At 42.7% G+C, this 18,481-nt stretch overlaps 1 long non-coding RNA gene across 1 annotated transcript in view; it reads right to left on the reverse strand.

The window, feature by feature from the left end:
* LOC309540789 overlaps positions 1–18,422 on the reverse strand; it is a 29,902-nt gene extending 11,480 nt beyond the window's left edge. The window contains exons 1-2 of the long non-coding RNA XR_014223495.1: positions 18,068–18,422; positions 474–556 (exon numbers count right to left, since the gene is read on the reverse strand). This is a non-coding gene — a long non-coding RNA (uncharacterized lncRNA). The remainder of the gene's footprint in view (positions 1–473; positions 557–18,067) is intronic.
* Between the last annotated feature and the right edge of the window lie 59 nt (positions 18,423–18,481).

Genomic DNA, 18,481 nt, shown 5'->3' on the forward strand with positions numbered 1-18,481 from the left:
ACTGTGGGACCTTCACAGGAGAGAGCCAGACTTCTGATCTTTGATAATTAAACTGGGTAATAAAAGCTATACTATGGAAATATGAGTTCAATTTTATACTGGTCCACAAGTGCCAAAATGTTTGTTGCTAATGCGCTCAGATATGTCACCTTTGCAGTAACAGTTTTGTCTTAAAAGCAGGTGGTTATGATGTGGCATTATAACTGAATCAAGATTTGCTTCTCCAGCCTTTTTTCATCGTGGTGCAACTCCCCATATCCACCTCCACCCCATTTTATTGTAGACAATGCTAGGTTTCTTAGTCCTTTGTACATCCATTAATCATGGTGTCATACAAAAACTCTACACCTAGAAATAGTGAAGTGAAGGGGCTACAAGTCTAGGAAGTCCATGGCTCAAAACTCACCGCCAATAGGAGGTCCAGCTTTGGCAGTCTTATTTCTGCAAAATGAAGAAGATAAATACTGACTTACTTTACAGAGCTGTCGTAAGGATTACTGGGGAGAGTTCAGCTCAGGTCCAGCTAGGAGGCTCCTCAGAGACATCTGGTTTCCCACTGTGAAAACAGGATGCTGAACCAGAATAGGTCATTGGCCTGATCCAAAATGACTGCTATTTTCCAATAGTTTCCCTGTCCTTCTCTCTTTTAAAAGGCTTGGTTTGTGGTGATTTGCATGTGGACTGGCAAAGTGATTTTGACCTGCCTGGTAAGAAGCAATGGTGTTCTGTGAGGCAACTGTGATATGGAAGGTGAAGCCCTGTCCCTGTCCCCCCCCCCCTGAATTTCTTGCTTGAACTGCTACCATCACCTGCCCTGCATACCTGGAACCCTTAACAAATTCCACAAATTAGCAGTTTGCGAGAGGGATCAAGAGACTGGATTTGTCCTTCCTCGGTTCCTTCTCTCCCCGATCAGTGGGACTGCACTATGTGTTGGCTACTTCTCCCTCCACCATTACATGATCTGCAGTGTGGTTATTTCCACCCATTCCTTTTCTTTTGTATTTGGTATTTGAGTGGCTTTAAAAAACAACATGCTGGCCACATGACCTGGAAGCTGTCTGTGGACAAACACTGGCTCCCTCGGCCTCTAAAGTGAGATGAGCGCCGCAACCCCAGAGTCGTCCATGACTGGAGCTAAACAGACGTTACCTTTACCTTTAAAAACAAACAAACCAATTTTTGTTTCAGTGCTAAAGTGCAAGTGCAGTTGTCATAATCATAATCATCATCATCATCCTTTTTTTTTTAAGCTTGGCTTGGCTTATATTTCTGTCACTTGATTAAGGTTTTAAATGATAATTTTAGGTTATATTTTAGTGATCAAGATTTAATATATATTTTTAACTGCTGCTATATCTGAATTGTCTCTGTTATACCCAATTCCAATTCAATGTATTCCTGTTGTGTTTTATGATTTTCTGGATATTGTAAGTGAGCTGGAACTGGTATGTGACCGTAATAATAAAATTCTATTTCTGTCACATGAAGCTTGGGCCTCGTGTGGTTCACACATGGGAGTGGGCAACTGAAGCACATTGGGGTGGGATGAATTCTGTCACAGCCTCTATTTCTGTTCATACCAGGAAAGAATTAGTGAAAGAGCCATCAGCTAGCATCTTGCAAGCTATCTCTGCTTGCATCCAGAGAAAGCACAAAAAATGGAAAAGGGGGAAAACCACCAAAGAGGAATTCAAATAGCCAGCACGTGTAGACACAAAGTCAGAAAAGCTAAAGCACAGAATGAACTCAGGCTTGCTAGAGAGGTTAAAAGCAACAAAAAAGGCTTTTATGGGTATGTTCGTAGCAAAAGGAAGAACAAAGAAACAGTGGGGTCACTCAGAGGAGAAGATGGTGAAATGCAAACAGGGGACACAGAAAGGGCTGAACTCCTCAATGCCTTCTTTGCCTCAGTCTTCTCCGATATAGAAAACAATGCCCGACCTGAAGAATTTGGAGCAAATGATTCAGCAAAGGAAACACAGCCCAGAATAACTAAGGAGATAGTACAAGAATACTTGGCTAGTTTAGATGTATTCAAGTCTCCAGGGCCAGATGAACTGCATCCAAGAGTATTAAAAGAACTGGCAGATGTGATCTCAGAACCACTGGCAGTCATCTTTGAGAATTCCTGGAGAACAGGCGAAGTCCCGGCAGCCTGGAGGAGGGCAAATGTTGTCCCTATTTTCAAAAAGGGGAAAAGAGAGGACCCAAATAATTACCGCCCAGTCAGTCTGACATCAATACCAGGGAAGATTCTGGAGCAGATCATTAAGCAGTCTGTGAGCACCTAGAAAGGAATGCTGTGATCACCAATAGTCAGCATGGATTTCTGAAAAATAAGTCATGTCAGACTAACCTGATCTCGTTTTTTGACAGAATTACAAGCCTGGTAGATGAAGGGAACGCAGTGGATGTAGCCTACCTTGATTTCAGCAAGGCATTTGACAAGGTGCCGCATGATATTCTTGTAAAGAAGCTGGTAAAATGTGGTCTTGACTATGCTACCACTCAGTGGATTTGTAACTGGCTGACTGACCGAACCCAAAGGGTGCTCATCAATGGTTCCTCTTCATCCTGGAGAAGAGTGACTAGTGGGGTGCCACAGGGTTCTGTCTTGGGCCCGGTCTTATTCAACATCTTTATCAACGACTTGGATGATGGACTCAAGGGCATCCTGATCAAATTTGCAGATGACACCAAACTAGGAGGGGTGGCTAACACCCCAGAGGACAGGATCACACTTCAAAACGACCTTGACAGATTAGAGAACTGGGCCAAAACAAACAAGATGAATTTTAACAGGGAGAAATGTAAAGTATTACACTTGGGCAAAAAAAATGAGAGGCACAAATACAAGATGGGGGACACCTGGCTTGAGAGCAGTACATGTGAAAAGGATCTAGGAGTCTTGGTTGACCACAAACTTGACATGAGCCAACAGTGTGACGCGGCAGCTAAAAAAAGCCAATGCAATTCTGGGCTGCATCAATAGGAGTATAGCATCTAGATCAAGGGAAGTAATAGTGCCACTGTATTCTGCTCTGGTCAGACCTCACCTGGAGTACTGTGTCCAGTTCTGGGCACCACAATTCAAGAAGGACACTGACAAACTGGAACGTGTCCAGAGGAGGGCAACCAAAATGGTCAAAGGCCTGGAAACGATGCCTTATGAGGAACGGCTAAGGGAGCTGGGCATGTTTAGCCTGGAGAAGAGGAGGTTAAGGGGTGATATGATAGCCATGTTCAAATATATAAAAGGATGTCACATAGAGGAGGGAGAAAGGTTGTTTTCTGCTGCTCCAGAGAAGCGGACACGGAGCAATGGATCCAAACTACAAGAAAGAAGATTCCACCTAAACATTAGGAAGAACTTCCTGACAGTAAGAGCTGTTTGACAGTGGAATTTGCTGCCAAGGAGTGTGGTGGAGTCTCCTACTTTGGAGGTCTTTAAGCAGAGGCTTGACAACCATATGTCAGGAATGCTCTGATGGTGTTTCCTGCTTGGCAGGGGGTTGGACTCGATGGCCCTTGTGGTCTCTTCCAACTCTATGATTCTATGATTCTATGAAAGCAAGATACACAAAAATGGGGCTATTATGAGGGCCAGAGAGAGAGCCCAGGAGGGCAGATTAGGCCCTTAGGCCTCTAGCTGCCTGTGCCCATAGCCACACCCTACATCTAAAGCACCATTATACGACTTTAACAGTCATGGTTCACCCACAGAACTGTGGGAACCGTTCCTTGTTAAGGGGACAAAGCTACAATTTCCAAAGTGTTTTAACAATCAATCTCCCTTCCCAAGGAACTCTAGAAATTGTAGCTCTGTGAGGGAAATAGGGGTTTTCTAATAACTTTCAGCACCCTTAGAAAAGTACAGTTCCCAGGAGTCTTTGGGGGAAGATAGGACTGCTATAGTATAATGGTGTTTTAATTGTATGGTGTGAATGTGGCCTACTCTAAACTGCCACATACCTGCCATTTACCACAATGATTAATATTCTTTTTATTAGTATCACATAGCTTCCAACATTCCTCAGATGAAAACAGGGATGCCTTATTTCATCATCATCATCATCATCACCCTGCCCACCTGACTGGGCTGCCCCAGCCATTCTGGGCAGCTTCCAACATATATATAAACATAATTACACATTAAACATTTTCCGTATACAGGGCTCCCTTCAGATGGCTCGGGGGGTCAGATAACTCCATACCTTCCAACATTTCTCTGATGAAAAAAGGGACTTCCTAAGGAAAAGTGGGACATTCTGGGATCAAATCAGAAACCGGGACAGCTTCTGTAAATCCAGGACTGTCCCTGGAAAATAGGAACACTTGGAGGGCCTGGTATCATCCACAAGCCATTCCTATACCAGATTCACCAGAATGAGCTAAATGAGCACAAGATTAAGTATACCATGAGAGTCACAATTAGCCCAAAGGAGAGACTCCTAGCATTTCATTAAAGAGGCTTAAGTAATCTTTGTTTTAAACCAGTGCTCATGGGAACATAAAAACTTCATTGCCTGCAGTGTACATTCAGTTTATCTCCTGAATTCTAAATTCTGCATTAACAGCAGTCATGTAAAAATGTTAGAGAGATTCAAATTAGTTTTTGGGTGTCTCTTTTGAAAACATTCTCACATCCAGTGACAAATCCAGCTAGAAACTCCCCAGATCCCCTCCTTTCTTTTGCTGGAAGGCATGATCAATGTTGGCATCTGATTGCCGGGTGCATCTCACTGGATCAGGGCCTTTGAGGTGATGTCAGATGATATGAAGTTTCAACCTTGATCAGTTTTGTGCACAAGGAAACTATTGAGTGATGTAACATTTAGCCATTGAGTGATGTTACATTTACTTAATTGTTGTGTAGCCTGTCATAGAAAAACTGAAGTTGGTACTTGTGTTTTGATGCATATATTCCTTTCTATGTATCACATAGGTTCATTAGGTGCTTTAGATAGGGTCCTATCTCTCAGTCACAATAATCCCATTGATAAAGTGGGAATAGTAACACTCTGTCTCATATGGGATATTGAGGAAATGACAGGGAAATGTTTGTTATCTTCACTGAGTTTGGGGGATAGGGCTGGCTGTAGGTAAAAATTAATTAATGATCAAAGGAGTCAATGTCATCCCAAAGCAAAAGTTTATAATAGCACTGACGTAACAAGATCTTCATTGGGGAAATGTTGGACTGAAAATTTCAGAGTCGTTATGGCTCCATTGGAATCAGGACTAACCAGTAACCATTCTTAGCGAAGTATATAGATATAAATATTAGATAATAAATCTAGACAAAGAAAGAAAGATATAGGACAAATGTGTAAAAGCACCCATATCAGAAAAATAACTTGCACAGTAAAAGAAAGGCAAATAAAATGTATAGACAATTAACGGGCGAAGCCTTTTGCAATATATGTTGCTTGAGAAACCAACAATTCCATGGAGACCAGAAAGCATTTGACACATTTTGACCCCAAAGACGGCATTCCAAATCTTTTCAATAGTGTCCTATGAGAAGCAGCTTGTATGACTTGGACCAAACTAACTTTTAAACTGTTACCTAAGTGGCAAACATGAATAATTGCAGACCTTGTCTGTTTTTCATAGATCAGAAATACCTAGGATAGAGACGTTCTTTAAGTTTATTGCAGGGTCTACTGAAGCACATGCTTAGGCAACTGTGAACAGGACCTGGTTACTTAACTACAAAATTGCTGTTTATTCACAGACCTGACATTTCCTTTTCCAAATGTTGGACTTGGATGACAGCAGGCACTTCATTGTTTGATTGTTATTTTTAAAAGTGGATTATTGTCATAAAGCCTACTTAGGACTTTCTGTCCTAAGTCTATTTATGGTTTTATTCCCACATGCCACATTTATTTCCCACTACAGTAATTTCTTCTACTGGCCATGTATCTGCACCCAATATTTGCATCATAGCTGTTGTTAAAGTAGGTTGTTTTCTAACCATGGTTTACTAGGCAAAACTGTTAATATTTAGCATTTCAGCCTCCAAGAATGTTGCCTGAACATACACATTTTCAATTTCAAGGCAGTTATGTTTAGCGAGAAACTAGCCAAGGCAGCATAGGAGCACATTGAGCTTGGGCACCCAGCAGAAAGCATGCCTTGCGTTGCCAAAGAAAATAAGAAAAGGCTGAGCATTAGACAGACAGACAGACAGAATAAATGTGCTTTTTCTCATGCAAAAGGATAAAAAAAAATTAGATGCAAACTTTACATTTAAAACTGCATTGTTCCCCTTTTAATCTGGCCACCATCCGAGTGGTGATCTGGATGTTAGAGAAGAGATGAATGGGAGACATTGGCAGGGATTGGAGCTTGCGGATGAATGTGGAAATGTAGAATGGATGTTTCTTTTTTCTGGCTTTGAGTTGACTGTTGTTTCTGTCTGTTTTTGAGAACTGATCCAAGGGACAGGGAAGTCAGTGTGGGCGCCTCTAAGGAAGACCCTCCTCTACAGCTGCAGCTCAGCGGATTAGGAAGCTTCATCCACAAGGCAACATTACACAAGTAGCCTTTGAACAAAAGTCATAGATACTATTAATGATATGGTAATCCTTAATCGAGCTACCTCCCAGTAGTGATTATACTGACATGGGAAGAATATCTAAGTCGTAAAAGCAGCCCATAACAACACTGCGCTATTGTTCGCCCCAAGCTTGACCACGACTAACTTTTACCAGCATCTCTAACGTCACCTTTCTCCCCCCCCTCACCATCACCACCCTGATCCTACTTATTTTTAAGATGGGCTTTTTTTCCTCCCCCCCAAGTTCCCACACACATTTTGTACCGTCTCAAAATTCACACTGCCAAACGCGTCAAGCGATCATTTCCATCCGAGACCAAAGACCACACAAAGGTTAGTTCTGTAGGTCCCAGTGAAGATGTTTTAATTGGCTGACAAAAGGCACAGTGGATCATTTGACTTGTAAATCCTCTCTCTCTCTCTCTCTCTCTGTGTGTGTGTGTGTGAGATAACACAGCCGGAATTAGACAAGTCTGGTGTTCACTGTAGTGCTGCACCCAATATTCTCCAGCAAATATTTTTTGACATGAAATGAAGGGCTTCAGGAGGCTACAGCCAGTATGTTTCTGGACCCATTGTTTGCATTTTTTTTGCACCTGTTCATAACCAATTTGAAGCCCCTCTTGGCTGCTACTACAGTATCAGTTCTCCTCCCACCCAAACACATTCTCTTTTTCTGAGACCCCGATCCCCGTGATCCCCTTCTGGAGTTTAAAGTTATCTGCAGAGTACCTCTTACAGATACTCCTGCATACTGAGGTAGAAGAGTGGGGACCAGAGATCAGGTGACACCCATATTTGGAATGTCCTCCTTTGGCCTATATAGCTTATTGCTACTCCTTTGAATTTTGCAGGGTCATCCTACACCTTTCTACCCAGAAGTAAATCCTGCTGAGTTCAATGTGATCTTGGTCCCAGATAAATGCATATAGGATTACAACCTTAGACTCCAGGTAAAGAGAGTTTTCTTTGGCCAGGGCTTTTGACTTTTTTTGTTGCTTTCTGCTCGTATTGTAATACTAATAATTTAAATGTGTTGCTGCTTTTGAATTTGCACCGCTCCACCCATTCTCAAAACCAAAATCTTTGGAGAAGAAAATATATTTGTGGAGAGAGTTAAATCTGCCCTTGTAAAAACCAGCTTTGCCACAATTCCACAGAAGCATTTCAGTCCCACACTTTCTAAATGTGGCATCAATGTGAGTGTCTGCATGCAACTAGGAATATTCAGTGTTGCTTAAATAAATGAAGAAAAATGAGAGAAGGCTGCCTGGGAACCATATGATGACCTGTACCAGGATAACATTGGGACAGGCTGCGCAACTGATTTCTTGATTGCTAAGTCAGTGTTTCAGTTCTGCCATATGAATCCAAGTTTTGGCATTTACCGTATTTTTTGCACCATAACACTCACTTTTTTCCTCCTAGAAAGTAAGGGGAAATGTCTGTGTGTGTTATGGAGGGAATGCCTACGGGTGGCATGCCTGCGGATTTTCCTCCTCTAAAAACTACGTGCGTGTTATGGTCGGGTGCGTGTTATAGAGCAAAAAATACGGTACATAAAATACCTTCACCAGTCACAGCCTCTGCATCCTAATGATAAATACAGTAATGGAATGCTTTATTTGGCTTTTAAGTTCCATGTTAAACCAATATTGTTGGCTATTTTATTTTGAAAAGTAAAACTTTGGAAAAAACACAAAAATCTAATGGTGCATGGATAGCAGAAGAATGACACACACACACACACACACAGAGTGATGCCATCACAAAGGTCAGGTCAGGTTTCCTCAAGTTAGTTTCGTCCCCATAAAAGGTTAAGACACACACAATCACTAGTAGTTTGTGATAGAGCTATGATGGATAAGTCTTATCAAATGGGGAGTGGAACATAAACCTAACCCATTGCAAACATATGGGTTTGTATGTGTGCAGACACAATATCCACCACTCTTGTTTTTACAAGCATTTAAAAGCTTCAAGGGAAATTGAGAAAGAATGAATTCTCATTCACTCAGAACTCTGGACTTATCTCCTAGGGAAGACTCAATATGAATACCCTTCCCCAACATATAATCTGCCCATTATAACAGAACCAACACTAGGAACACAGATCTAAGCAGTCAGACACAGAAACACCTTCAATAAAAAAGCTTTACTAAAAAAGTATGTCTTACAAAACTTTTGAAAAAGTTGTTCATTTGTCACACTTGCAAACATATTTCCAGTTCAAACAAGAACGTTTTCACACATGAGACTAAGAACCACCACATTTGAGCCACTTTCACATTCTTTCTGCCATCTGTGAGTATTTTCAAAGCATAACAAGTTGGAATAAAAATTGCAAGTGCCTTGTAGCCCGTATAGGTTTTACCTCCATGGTAAGGACCAAATTTAAGCCTAGGCTGATTCAACTCTCAAGTGTGAAAACACTTGAGCTCTTGTGTGTGAAAATGCCCTGAATGTCAAACTTTGTTCAGTGCCTAAACACCAATTAAGCTGTCACTGAATGAGGCAAATTGCATTTCCTGAAAATATTAAATGCTATAAAATGCAACACGGACAGATAGCCTGAACCTGCTCTCGTGGATTATTGCAAAGCTTCTCTAGCAAACAGAAATTGATTGACATATGACAAATTCAAAAAGTCGAGGCTGTAAATTGTGAATCAAACATGGGTATGAACTGGGGAAATTTGACATTTCCATCTTCATCAAGAGGGATTCTGTCAAGTAGAAGCTCAAACTCTTCATCAGTAATCTGCACGCCAAACTTGGAACAAACAGCAGTTCGCTGCAGTCACTCATGGAGTTCACATTTGGGTCAGCGGAACCTACAATACCCCAAGCATATGGCTGCCATTAACTCTTTGTTACAGCTTCGGTCCCCAAGATCAAGAGCAGCACGTGAATATCAGAGGTTAATCAGGGTTTTGATCGCTTCAGCTTTCTCTGAGAAAGAAATTCTGCCACAGAAATCCTTCCATTGGTGGTGCTCAGAAATAGAAATACCGGCATACTGAGCCATGTGTGATTGTCCCCTTTGAAAAGTTATTCATTACACTAAAACACTGGTATCGCTGAAACTAGTTAACTCTGAAAAGGCCTTTTCTTTGGACTGTTTAGCATGAGAGAAAATGTGAGAGGGTTTCTTTTTTCTTCTTTTTTTCAAGGTTGCAAAAAGCTTCTTACTGCCTTTTCGCAAAGCATTTTCATAATGGCCTTCGATACATTTTGCATACAAATATTTTTAAAGCGCCTGTGTTTATTCACAGGCAAGAAAGTGTTTTCATAAAAACATAATCCATGAAATACCGGCATAAATAGGAATGACTTCAGTGATAATAATGAGCAAGGCATTCATTCTCCATTTTGCAGAGCTGATAAGGCAGGGCTGACTTCTGGAGAGCTGGGGAGAACAGGCTTCCTTTGGGGCAAGCCAATGAAAGAGTTTACTTATGCAGTGTGGATTTGTCATTTCGGTCCCACCATTCCCCTTTCCCTGCTGCTCCTTATAAATCAACAACCGGAATAAACTTCCTTTCATATGCATGACATTTAAAACATTTTTTTAAAAAGTGAAGTCACGAAAGGAACTTCTTCATTTTTGTTTGTCCTTGTTTACAACCATCTGCCCAGATTGCTTCCCCCCATAGCTGTCAACGTTTCCCTTTTTTAAAGGGAAATTCCCTTATTCCGAATAGGATTCCTCGCAAGAAAAGGGAAAGGTTGACAGCTATGCTTCCCCCCCCCATCAAGTCTATTAAACAGTTAGGAGGAGATAAACAGTTGCTTCATGTATGTGCTGCTTCCACGAATTGGCTATGCTTATTTATTTGATTGGTTTCACAGATTTCTAAACTGCTTCAAAGTCAGAAGCTCTCAAACTGTTGTACAATGAGATGAAATGAGATAATACACAAAAGATGCAGGACCTTTCCAGTTGGCCATTTTATTAATGATTTGTGATCATGATGGTATCAGAGCAGTTATACGTGATCCTGCTTTTAATGCTGTTTCAGCTTGCAAAGGTTTTAGGGTGTGCATACTGCTTTGTTTCTAATCAGTGCATGTCCCTTAACTTCCTTGCGGAAATCATGTAAGTTGTTGTAACACAAATAACATTGGGGGAGCATTGCAGAAAAACTAATAAGGTGAAACTGTGTGTGGACACCACCCATGCACTATAATTGCCTTGATGCAAAATTGCTGAAGCAGTGGCTTGGGGGTCCCATAGACTTTAAAAAAACAAGATAAAAAAGATACAGACTATAAAATCAATAAAAACCCATTTCTAAAATTTGTACAATTATACAAACCAATGTTGTTGGTGTATTTATATAATACCTTTGTATCTGAGTTTTTGGTTCACCTTTTTTAAAGATGCTGCAGAATTGTTGGGAGAGGTCTGTGGATTAGCCACCCAGAAACACTTGGGGGGGGGGTGAGGATTAGCCACTCCTGCTAGGCAAACACCTAATTATTGTTATTGTTATTGTTTTTATTTGTTTGTACCCCACTCATCTGACTGGGTTAACCCAGTCATTCAGGGTGGCTTCCAACATATATAAAAACATAACACAAAATTAAACTTTAAAAAACTTCCCTTCAGATGTTTTCTAAAGGTTGTATAAGTTACTTATCTGCTTGACATTTGATGGGAGGGTGTTCCACAGGGTTGGCACTACTATCGAGAAAGCCCTCTGCCTAGTTCCCTGTAGCTTCACCTGTCAAAGTGAGGGGCACACCAGAAAACCTTCAGAGTTGGACCTTAGTGTCTGGGCTGAATGACGGTGGTGGAGACACTCCTTCAGGTATACAGGGCCATGGCCATACATACATCCTATTGAACTCAGTGGTCTTACTTCTAAATAGACGTATACAATCACACTGTAAGTTCTCACTGAAATCAATGGGGCAGAAGTACAAGTAACTTTAGTTCTGTAGCCAATCGATGATTATGATGACTATTATTAATAATAAAAGTTGCATTCTTTTTATTATACGATGCAATAAGTGCAATTGATTGAAGCAACAATTTGAATATTCCAACCTTTGCCGGTACCCTTCTCTGATCCCCTCTACCCTTACTAGGTAAAGGTAAAGGACTCCTGGATGGTTAAGTCCAGTCAAAGGTGACTATGGGGTTACAGCGTTCATCTCACTTTCAGGATGAGGGAGCCGGTGTTTGTCCGCAGACAGCTTTCTGGGTCATGTGGCCAGCATTACTAAACCACTTCTAGTACAGCAGAATACTATGATGGAAGACAGAGCACATGAAAACACCATTGACCTTCCAACCGCAGCAGTACCTATTTATCTACCTGCACTGGTATGCTTTCGGACTGCTAGGTTGGCTGGAGCTGGGACAGAGCAATGGGAGCTCACCCCGTCGCAGGGATTCAAACTGCCAACCTTCTTATCGGGGAGCCCAAGAGGCTCAGTGGTTTAGACCACAGTGCCACCTGCATGCCACTACTAGCCCCCCTCCCACCTACCCATTGCAATAAGGGTCAGAAGGCTGAAGTGGCAGAAGTGATCTGGGTGGTGGGTAAGACCTGCCCAAATGCTGAACAGGGGCAGATCCACTATGAGACTAATGAAGCTTAAGCTCCCACCAGAAGCGACTTTAGTCCATATGGCTTTTAAAAAATGGAGTCTAAAAGACCCATTATTTGTTGTATATATTTCAACAATCCCGAAGTTTGAGAGTCAGCTGTTGTAAATGTGGAGGGTCGCGGTACAGCAATTTTAAGCAAAATCCGAGATGCAGTAGTTTTTTGTTTTAATTGTGGCAACCTGGCATGGAATAACCCCACTGAAGAATATAACAGTGGCTACCCAGATCTCGGTGCTTATTGTGAAAAGGCCTCCAAAACAGTTCAAGCTTCAGGCCCCCTCAAATGCATGTCTGCCTGCTGCTGAGCTTGAGGCATAACCCTCCTTGAACCAGAGCCCACTTTATCAGATCTAAGCAATGGGTACTCTGCCATCTAGTGGCAGAAAATATTCAGCTGTAGCAAAGCTCAGTTGAAATGTTAATGTCAGATACAGTACCTACTGCTCCTACAAATCCTACAATGTAGGCACATCCCTCCCAGGAATGGGTGACATTTTATATCCATTCTAATATTTCTGATTCTAATATTTGCATTCTTAAATTAAGTTCTACACATTTCCATGTCAGTTTTGATTTTGTTTTTTAATCCTCATGAAAATTCACCAGCATTTTTGTGTGAATTTGTCCCCATATGTGCATTGTTTATGCAACATAAATTTCCAGATTTTGATTTTCAATCCTTGTGATTTATTTATTGTTTTAGCCAGCTTGTAATTTATTCTTAACCAACTCAACTTCATTATAGCCTTGCTAGAAATTTCTAGAGTTTAGTTTATTTGCCAGCTTGTAATTTGACTGATTCCCAACCTACTTGACTTCATTATAGGCTTGCTAGAAAGTAGCCAACAGAGACAGGAACACAAAATGGCACTAGGTTGCTAATTTGCTTCAGCAGCAGCCTATGCAGCATTTGGACGAAATGTGGAAGGGGAGAAATGAAAAAGGAAAAGGTTACTGCTCAGAAATCACATGCAGAAGTTCTGTTCTATTTATGCTCACCATTCTGTGTGACAGCTTGACACAGAGCAGGTGACGTTATAGACACCCGGGATCTTGGCTCTGTTCCTGAAGTCACATGCATGGCTATGTTTTAAATACTGACACCAGCACAAATTCCCTTATGCAATGCATTTCAGCACGTCAGATTGGTTGTATGAATTTTCCTATGTATGAGCAGTTCACATGAAGCATCACCTTTTGCAGAATATCCACAATGCATGAAATTATGATCCAGACAATGCTTAGCAGTGTCCTTCACATTGCATCCCTTTCCTGCTTCTTTTTCTCTCACTTGCAAACCATCACATATGATCCTGGTAGTCTACATTGCTATACAACCTTGGAGACATCTCCCCACTGCCACACTATCACTTCCGTCTGTGGGGAAGAATTAAGCAAATCAAGCACCACCACAATCATGTGTCTGCTTGGAGCATATTACGTATATGAGTTAGGAGAAAGGGCCTTGTCACTGCTTCGCTATGCAAGCAACCAGTGAGTATGTGGCTCAGAGCTTCCAGGTGCCATTTCTGATGCTTCTGGGATGCGGGTGGCACTGTGTTCTAAATCACTTAGACTCTTGTGTTTGCCGATCAGAAGGTCAGCGGTTCGAATCCCCATGACGGGGTGAGCTCCTGTTGCTCTGTCCCCAACCTGGCAGTTTGAAAGCATGCCAGTGCAAGTAGATAAATAGGTACCTCTGTGGCAGGAAGGTAAATGGTGTTTCCGTGCACTCTGGTTTCTGTCACAGTATTCTGTTGCACCAGTAGTGATTTAGTCATGCTGGCCACATGACCCGGAAAGCTGTCTGCAGACAAACGCCGGCTTCCTTGGTCTGAAAATGAGATGAGCACCGCAACCCCATAGTTGCCTTTGACTAGACTTAACAGTCCAGGGGTCCTTTACCTTACCTTTTTTTACCTTCTGGTGCTTGTATATATTTCATTCGGACTAGGGCAACTAGATGCAATTAAGGACATTACAGGGGTAAGAGAAGCTGAACATCCCAAATGTTTATTTCTTGATGTGATCATGAATGGTACAGAACTATCAAATAACATTTTGGCTTTCTTTTGCTTGTCAGTTAAGCAAACCTTACTTTGACACTGGTGAGTCTTATCTCCAAATAAATGCAGTTACAATAAGTGAATTAGGTGTTTTAGACACTTGGACAATTTCACTCCTGCCACAGCCCCAATGCTAGAACTTCAAAAGAGATGGCAAAAACCAGCATAATCTGAAACTATGAACTTTTTAGCTGCAGGTACAAAATAGGAGATGAATGTCACTGAGGAATGAATGTACATTTTGAAACAGAATTGTGTGGAAGTTTTAAAAATTGTTTTCTCTTATTCATATCTTCCAGAGCCAAGGTAGATAATAGTGATTTTAGCATGGCTAAGATTGAAATCGGTCTCTCCGGAGATACACTGCAGGGATAATATTACAGTGAATATGTTATAAGGTTATTTCAGGTCACTTGTCTTAGAACAGAGACAGAATCCAGTTGCTACAGCAGTCTGCTTTCCAAGCAGCAGAAGTCCTTGAGTTTTGGCTTTGTACCTTATTATTCAGGTGAAAAGTCAGTCGACCTCAGAAGGCCAGTGCTAAAATAAACCAGTTTGCTGAGAGATCTACAGGTCAACTCAGGGGAAGTAGTCCCAAGTAAATAAGGTCTCTTGCCTCTTCGCAACAAAACTTCCTTTAATTAACCCTATCCTTCCCATCACTGAAACCGCATTGATATGGGGTGACAAAACTTAACGGATGGCAGAACTCCTGTACCTTTAAAGATTGCATGGGAGAGTTTTTGCCACCTTAGAATGGCAAACTGTTCCCACTTCTGTACAGCTGCTTCAAGAACAAGAACTCTCATGCAAGAAAAGTTGGCTGTGATGATCTGTAAGAGATACCCAGCATATTTAAAGTAGCTCTATGCAATTAACATGGGTGGCGCTGTGGTCTAAACCACTGAGCCTAGGGCTTGCTGATCAGAAGGTCGGCGGTTTGAATCCCCGCAACGGGCTGAGCTCCCATTGCTCAGTCCCAGCTTCTGCCAACCTAGCAGTTCAAAAGCATGTCAAAGTGCAAGTAGATAAATAGGTACCACTCTGGCAGGAAAGTAAATGGTGTTTCTGTGCGTTACTCTCGTTTCGCCAGAAATGGCTTAGTCATGCTGGCCACATGTCCTGGAAAAACTGTCTGCGGACAAACACTGACTTCCTCAGCCTGTAAAGTGAGATGAGCGCCACAACCCCAGAGTCATTCACAACTGGACTTAACTGTCAGGGGTCCTTTACCTTTTTATGCAATAAAGAAAAGGGCTTTTATAATGCAGAGATAGAAAATCAGAGTGACACATAGCCTGAACTTTTGGTAAACATGAAGAACTTCTGATAGCCATTTTTCTCTATAGTTGCACCACTATTTGCCTAGCACTGGTGTCTATGTTTACTTTGCTAAAGCTAAAGTGGAAAACCAGTTCACAAGTAGAGCATGAGTTGACAACAGTGCTGTCTAAACTTTTCCTTTTCCACAAAGGTGTTTACTTGATACACTTAGGTTTCCATGCCTTTTCCTCCCTGCACATGCCGCAGGTGAACAGAGAAGGAAGTGGTGGTGGTGCTTCTTGTATATACCACCCATTGCCAGAATCTCCTAAATCTATTTTCAAATGGACACACCATGGAGTAATGTAGAACCAATCTGCAATGAGCTTTTTTAAAACTTTCAGTGGCAAAAAATATGCACTGGCTTCTGTGTGGACTATGTAGAAAAAATGTAGTCAACACTGATTCTAGAATAAAATGTTGTGTGCACACAGCCTGAGCCTCTATTGTGAAAATGCCTCTCCAGCAAACAATGCAAAGAAGGATGTGAAGCTGCATACTCATCATAAATTTAAAACACATTTAAAATGCATTTCCTCCCAAAGAATCATGAGAACTGTAGTTGCTCCTCACAGAGCTACAGTTCCCACCACCCGTAACAAAATACTGTACAGCCATAACTTGGATCCCGAACATCTTGGTACTCGGAGCAGTGGCGTAGCATGGGGGGTGCAGGGGGGGCCGGCCGCACCGGGCGCAACATCTGGGGGTTAGGGTTAGGGGGCGCAAATCCACGGGTTAGGGGGCGCAAATTACTTGCCTTGCCCCGGGTGCTGACAACCCACGCTACGCCACTGACTCGGAGCATCCCAAATGCTGCAAACCCAGAAGTGAGTGTTCTGGTTTGCGAATGTTCTTTGGAACCCAACAGGCTGATGGGGCTTCTGCAGCTTCTGATTACCTGCAGCAGCTTCCTACAGCCAATGAGAAGCCATGCTTTGGTTTCCGAACGTTTTGGAAGTTGAACGGACTTCTGGAACATATTCTGTTCGATTTCCAAGGTATGATTGTATATTCCAGGATGTTTTTGGAAGGGGGTGGAAGATTGTGCTTTAAATGTATGCTGTGTACACAGTATGAGACTATTTTATGGTTGTTGCCATCTGTCTGTCTCAAGAGACAATGGAGTGCCCCTCTGGGAGGTGAAGTCAAACCACTGTGTTAGCGGCACTGAAGTGACCTCCCCAGGGTGCAAGCCAGGGCAGTGTGCATAGAGGTCCTGGGCTGCCCAGATGACATCAGCCTCGCTGATATGGTCCAAAGGAAAACAGAGCAATATGTTTGGCACCAGCTTTGTTGCAGAAGTTGCCGGAAGGTGTACAAGGCGCCATCCAACCGTCTTAGGAACTCCACTCCGAATTTGTGTAGGGTTTACTCCTTAGCCTTTTCTTCTCCTGAATATATTCTGCAAGGCAGCAGTGGTTTAGGGTCAGATTTTTCCCTCTCCTAAATGGGCTGCCTTCCCAGGTTGATACGCCTACATCCACAAGATCCATGATGTCAGGCAGTGACTGGATTATACTGTATACAAGCACTTCCTGTACTTATAGTTCATATTTTGGGTTACAAACTTTCCATTTGCTAGTCATATGCTCCTGGCACCTCCCACCAGCCTCCTTTCCACCTAAAGAGTGACACCTGCCTTCTGATCACATGCAGTGGTTCTCCTTTCAAGGCACTACTAGGAAAAGAGCATTAACTCCTCCTCACTACATCCATGAATGGAGAGAAACTGCTGGCATGAGAAAGACTCTCTCTCAGTGGAACTTTAAAGCTATAGCTCTGCGCTTTGCAAGAAAACTCATTGGTCTCCCTTCATATTCTAATTCCAGGATCAGCATCTTAAATATGGACGCACACTCCTCGCTTTATTACTTTTCAGAGTTCACCATGCACAATAAGTAAATTATGAAGGCAAAAACATATGTGTACATGAGGAAGGCCATAGCTAAATGGCTCAGCACTTGCTTTTCATGGGCAAGGGTACAAGTTGACATTTAAAGGATCTCTGCAGATGAGCTGAGACAGGTCTCTGCCCCAGACACTGGTGAGCTGCTGCCAGCCTGAGTAGGCAATAGAGAATTAGAAAGACAAAGCAAAGGGCATATGAAAACACAATCCTAATTTTACTAAATTGGAAATAAAAGCAGGTGAATGGAGGTCAGGGCTATCAGTGGCTACTAGCTTGTTCAGGTCCGGGGAGTGCATAATAAAGAACCTGATCTGATCTGGCTATTGGCCACAATGTCTGCGTTCTACTTCCAAAATTTAATAAATAAATAGAAAGAAATGCGAGGCACAGTGCAGTGGGCTTACAAGCTGAAAATAATAATGTTTGGGTGCAGCGAGTGTGACCCAGTAGCAAGGACACGGACCGGGAAGATCCTGAATCCATCCCCGGGCAGATAACATCTTCAGCCAATCACTGTACCTCAGCTTCCCTAGCCTACCTCATAAGGCTGCTGTGCAGGCTAAAAAAATGGAACCCCACCTCCTGAGCTCTTTGGAGGAAGAAGGGCGGGTTTCTTTTATTTCATATGCTGCAACAGCACGCACAGGCGCGCGCCACCATCGCGAGGGCGCACCGCGCACCTTCTTGCCCTTCCCCATTTCCCGCGGCGCCGCTTGCGCTCCTCCTCGCCAGAACTTCGGTCGCCCCGTGGAAGGGTTAACTCTTCTGCCCAGAGAGTGTCAGTTTCGCCCCCTCACCTCCCCCGGCCAGGGCCGCCCCGTGTGCTATTAATAACAGCGCGAGCACATGCCGTGACATTGCGCTCTCCAACAGGGAGCAGCAGATAACTTTACTTTGCCCTTGCCGAGACATCCCCCTCGCCAGGGCTGCCCCTTCAGGGGAGAGCAGCATGGCGGCTTTGCCCCGGTGCCCTCGCCTCACGGGGGGTCCCAG

The sequence above is a fragment of the Podarcis vaucheri genome (genome assembly GCF_965113315.1).
Source record: "Podarcis vaucheri genome assembly, chromosome: 9".
In the NCBI taxonomy this organism is placed as follows: Eukaryota; Metazoa; Chordata; class Lepidosauria; order Squamata; family Lacertidae; genus Podarcis; species Podarcis vaucheri.